At 38.3% G+C, this 5,844-nt stretch overlaps 1 long non-coding RNA gene across 1 annotated transcript in view; it reads right to left on the bottom strand.

Moving 5' to 3' along the window:
• LOC107648193 overlaps positions 1–1,624 on the bottom strand; it is a 2,173-nt gene extending 549 nt beyond the window's left edge. The window contains exons 1-2 of the long non-coding RNA XR_001621780.2: positions 1,337–1,624; positions 1,111–1,223 (exon numbers count right to left, since the gene is read on the bottom strand). This is a non-coding gene — a long non-coding RNA (uncharacterized LOC107648193). The remainder of the gene's footprint in view (positions 1–1,110; positions 1,224–1,336) is intronic.

Below are 5,844 nucleotides of genomic sequence, written 5' to 3'. Positions count from 1 at the left end.
CACCCAGCGGTGGAATTTCATAACAAAAGTTTTTCGGCAGAGTCCCAAGTCTTTAGGGGAAGGTCAACTCACATCAATTCTTTAAAATTCATTGAAAATCTTAAAATCATAGGTTCTCGGTTCAAGTAAATAAAATTGAATTTATTATGAAACCGAACCATACAAAATCACAAGTTCCAACCCGGTCCAAAAATCAACTCATTTGAAATGGAACCGGTTCATTTGAATCAAACCGCTTTCAGATTTCTTTTTGGAACCCATTTTTCCAACTCTTCCAAATGCCTCAAACTTGATTACTCAATCAAAAGTCTAGGTTCCTTTAAAAATCACTAAAAACTCCTTTTCATATTGAAATCAATATTAGAGCATCATTCTTTCCTTCAGTGATTCAAACGATAAAAATAGTTTAGTTCTAAATAAGCTGAACTCAACGTTTAAGGTTCATCAAATAAATTAAGCTTGAAAACATAAATATCCTCTTAATAAATCAAATAATACAATTTCTCAAATCCAACCCTTTTTAAATAACCTTTCAAACAAGACTAAGAGTTTATAGAAATTTCGGCAGCACCTCCCCTAAAACTTGGACTTTTGCCACCCGGTTCGGGTCCCAACTAAACCGTTTCTCATTCCTTTTTAACAGCTCAAAACCAGAAATCCATTCAAAAGCAAGCTAAGCCCAACAGTCGCCTCAGTGGCAAATCTCAAGGAAACCATTTCAAAAATCAACTCAATATCAACCGATTTAACTCATTTCTAAAGCTTTAAAGAATCGGTTCAGCGATAAATCATTTATCAAAACCAAATCAATTAAAGCAACCCAGGCTGAATTTCAAAAGTATTCTATCTTTCACATCATCAAAATAATTGACTCAATTCAAACGAATCCTCAACGGATTAAACTCATTTCAAATCTTTAAAGAATCAACTTTAAAACATTACATTTCATAAAGCCGCACAACAATTCAGCCAAACCAACATCCATAATCATTCAAGTCAATCAAATAATACATAAGGCAATTACAATCACCAAATACACAATATCTCACATCAGTATCCATATGTAATAATTCCAATACATAAAACATAGTTTTTGGAAAGCGCCCCTACCTCAAAACGCAAATTCCATAACTCAAACGTGTCACAGAATCCTTTTAGCCTCAACTCGAAATCAACCGCAGCCAACAACTCGGCTCCACTTGCTTTCTCAACAATCTCAACAACTCTAATCGCAACACATAACAGTCAGGACTCGACCCCACGTTACCAAAACTCATAATCATTAACCAAACACAACATGGTACTAACGCGAGGCTTTCGAAATAGAAATACTCACTGAATTAACAAAACGAAGCAGCTGCGATTCCGGACCGACTCGGCAACAGCTCCGGCAGCGGCCAAAAGCTCCGGTGGGTTAACTATAATAACCACGCAGCATCAAAATCTTCTCGAAACCCAAAATGACAGAAACAACAAATTTAACACCCTTACCGGAAAGTCGAAACTCGCAGAGATCACTGAACATAGCAACTCCATCAACGGCAACTCGTACCGCAGCGACCCAGGCAGCAGCATCAGCTGAACATCAGCTCCGATGATGCTATACCAGTTAGTTTCCGTACTTTGGCAGTGACACGGCGACTCAGAATCAGCATAGCCGCTTGCAATCATCAACAGCGACTCCATTAGCAACCCTCACAGCACCCTGGCCTCAGCAGCAGCTCCCAATGGCAACGGCGGTGTGCTCAACCCAGATCCCAAATGGAGCAACGGTAAGAACGGCAGCCATGGGTGATAGTGACGCGAGCTCCGATGGTAGCAGGATGTGATGGCAGCTGGGTGCGGTGGCTACTCCCTCACGGCGCATCTCTCTCACGCGACTGGCGACGGCTAGACGTGATGACGCGACGGACAGAGGCGGCGACGGTGCCAAGCTTCCAGCGACGGCAACGAGGATGCGCGGCGGTGGCTCCTCCTTCCCAGTCCTGGCTCGCTTTGATCTCTCTCTCTCTCAGCCTGGTTCGGCGACGTCAGCAGCGGGACAGACTTGACGGAAAGCAGAACGGACGGCGAGGCTGATCGCAGAAGGCGCGACGGCGACTGCGACGGCAGTGAGCCCCAGGCTGTGGTGCCGTCCCTGTCTCTCCGACTCCCTTTCCTCTTCTTTGAACTTTTCCTCTTTGCGTGTGTATGTTGCTATGCTGAGGGAGAATGAGGTTGCTGCCTGATTAGGGGAAAAGGGCTGCGGCGGCTAGGTTTGGGAAAGATTAGGGTGTCATTTTCAAAAGTTAGGGTTAAGGGCATTATGGTAATTTCACATAAAATTGGGAATAATATAGTAATTGAAACCCAATTTAAATCCAACACTATTTGTACATAGAAAATACTATTTGCTCATCAATTTCACAAATTATTTTCAATAAAATGCCCAAAATCTAAAAATTAAAAATAATATACTTAATTTCTTCATTTTCCAAAATAGTAGTATTAATATTTAAAATATTACTTATCTAATCCAAATCATATAAAATCCTTATTATTTCATAACTATCAACTATATGATTCAAATATAGAAAATAATCCAATAATTGTAAAATTGGATAATAACCATAACTTATCTCAAATCCAATAAATCAAAACTTGCCTTAATTATCTTTAATAAAATAATTTCTGAAATTAAGGCTATAAATAACTATATGATTTGAGACTTGATCATAATAATACTTTTCAAGATTCTGGGTCTTACAGTTTAAGTTCCAGGTCGTCTCCAAACGAGTTGCAGAAAAGTGTGCTATTTTATTAATCAGATGTTCCAAGAAGTTGAGTTAAGTAGGTGGAAAATTAAATTGAGAAAATTCAAATAATATGAATAAAAGCCTTGACTGGGAGTCGATTAGTTGGAATCTCTATTATTGATGGGATGATTTCAAGATTGATTTATAATTAATGGTTGTTCTGTTTAGTTATCCTTTACTAGGTAAAGGAAAGTCAAACAAGTTGGAATGCTAGATCTGTTCACGAGTTGCAACCCACTTAGTTCAAAGGGATTGGTGTTAGTGATTAGATAACAATCCAACAGTTAACCCAATTACAAATTTTCTTTCAATCCTTCCAACTCAAGAGTTCCTTTCAATCAACTCCCCATCAAGTGAGGGAACTACTCACTCATTATAAATAATAAACCCATAACACATGAAAGGGAATTAAAAGAAGACATGATTATTAGAATGGAAAATAAATTAAAATGGAAGAAGTAATCCTTGTACTAAATAATCCTGAAAGTATTCAAATGACAAAATTGAACAAAGCAAAGAACATGGAAGAATAAAACCAAGTTAAGAGAACGAACTAGAATGACGAAGTCTTGATGTGGAAATAACTCTTCTCAATGTTCCAATGCTAAGACCAATTGAAAATTAAAATTCTTAAACCTAGAGAGAGAAACCTGAAGGAGTAAAACTAGATCTAAAACTGAAAACTGTGTAGAATAAATGTTGTCTCTTGTTTCTTCATATTCTCTGGCTCTAGTCTGCTGTTTCGGGCCGAAAACTGGGTCGAAATAAGGTCCAAAATTGCCCCCAGTGAATTCTGTAGATCGCACATTTTCACGCGATCGCGTCATCCATGCGGACGCGTCATTCGCGCTTTTCCTTGCCATGCGTTCGCGTTGTCCATGCTACCGCGTCGCTTGAGCTTTTCCAATCTGCACGGCCGCGTGAGCCATGCGGCCGCGTCACTGCGATTTGCTCTCCTTCGCGCGGTCGCGTGAGCCATGCGACCGCGTCACTTCTCGCTGGTTATCTCTTCAAATTCTTGTGTTTCTTCCATTTTTCCTAGCTTCCTTTCCAATCTCCAACTCATTCATGCCCTATAAAGTCTGAAACACTCAACACACAGATCACGGCATCGAATGGAATAAAGGAGAATAAAAATTACATAATTAAAGTCTCTAGGAAGCAGTTTTCAAATATGTTATAAATTCAGGAAGGAATTATAATTTCATGCTAATTTAATGAATAAGTGGGTAAGGATCATGATAAAACCACACAATTAAACACAATATAAACCATAAAATAGTGGTTTATCAGACAGCTTGCCGCCAAGGTCGATAACAAGCTTTGATGACTTCGCCAAGAAATTCCTAGTTAGATTCTCCATCCAGAAAGACAAAGCTAAGCACGCTCCAAGCCTACTAGGGATTAAGCAAGGAGATCGGGAAAGCCTCCACAGTTATATAGAGATATTCAATAAATCATGCCTGGACATACAAAATCTTCCAACAGAAGAAGCCATCATGGGTCTCATCAATTGCCTACATGAGGGACCCTTTAGTCACTCCATATCCAAAAAGCATCCAACATCTCTCAACAAGGTTCAAGAACGGGCGGAAAAATATATTAATATGGAAGAGAACTCCCGATTAGGAGAAACCTCAAAGACTGGATTCTCCTACCCACCTCGGGACAAGCATAAAGAGTCTAGGAAGAAAGAAGACTGAGAATTCTTGCAAAGTTTTGAATCAATCAAAGACAAGCATCAATTCGTTGGTAGCATAGTCCAAACCAACGAGGAATTCTCAAGATCAAATAATAAATTCAAACCAAATATAAACCGAGAGTATTTAGCTCCCGGGTCTTCTTTCCCAGGAGTTGCAATTAAGTGTCTATTATTGGCTATAAGGGAATTGGTTGTTGTGAGAGCAAGAAGCAAGAAACGTAAATAGCAAGAAATCAAAGTGCAAGAAGGTAGCTTAGCGTGCAAGAAATTAAAGGTCAAAGAAATTAAAGAAAGCAATAAAAGGGACAATTAAATGCTAAAAAGAGCTCTTGGCAAGGATTGGATAATGAGGGCTTGCTATCCTAGTTGTGGACCACAAACATGGTAATTATGTGTGGATTAATCCCAATTAGTTACCTTACATTGAGGATAAGTAAACTAGGCATAATTAATCTCAATCCCTAAGTCCTAAGTCAACACTAGTGGGTCACATAGAGTCAAGGGATACAAAATTAATTAACAACCCTCACACAATGTTGAATGGACATCCACCACTCAAGTTCACCCAAACACCCCAATTCCCTACGAAGAGTGTGAAAAACTAAGCAAAAACCCAACCAAGCATTTTGTCAAACACTTGGTGGGCATGTAAAGAAAGCATGGTAAAATGACAAGAAATAATAAATGCTACAACTACTAAGCAAGGAAAATAAAGATAGCAACTCAAAAAAGCAATAAATGACATGAAACATAAAATTGCATTAAATGTAAATGAAAATAACAAGAGTGTGTATAAACATAAAAGACAAATAAAATGAGAAATTAACAAGATAAACAAGGAAATTAAGATAATAAAGTAAAGAAAGGTACAAGAAACTGGATCAAAACAAGAATTAAAAGTAGCAATTACAAGGAAATTAAACTAAAAATCCTAGGTTATAGAGAGAAGGGGGAGCTTCTCTCTCTAGAAAATAAACTACATGACTAAAATCTAACCCTAATTGCTCCCCCCTTTCACATGGAAAGAGGGCCCCTTTGATATAGTGTGAATCAGCTTTAGAAAGTCCCAAAATTGGGCTCTGGAGGCCCAGAAATCGCCCCCAGCTATTTCCATTAAGTAAGTCATGTGCTGGGACTTATGCGTATGCACAGATGTGTGCGTATGCACACTCGCTGATTGATGAGCGAATAATTTATACGCTTTTTGGCATTGTTTTTAGTATGTTTTTAGTATATTTTAGTTAGTTTTTATTATGTTTTTATTAGTTTTTAAATAAAAATCACATTTCTAGACTTTACTATGAGTTTGTGTGTTTTTTTGTGATTTCAAGTATTTTCTGGCTGAAA

This window comes from Arachis ipaensis, chromosome B06 (genome assembly GCF_000816755.2).
Source record: "Arachis ipaensis cultivar K30076 chromosome B06, Araip1.1, whole genome shotgun sequence".
NCBI classification, from domain to species: Eukaryota; Viridiplantae; Streptophyta; class Magnoliopsida; order Fabales; family Fabaceae; genus Arachis; species Arachis ipaensis.
Note: the sequence above shows the minus strand (reverse complement) of the source record. Positions and strands in the feature narration are given on the sequence as shown.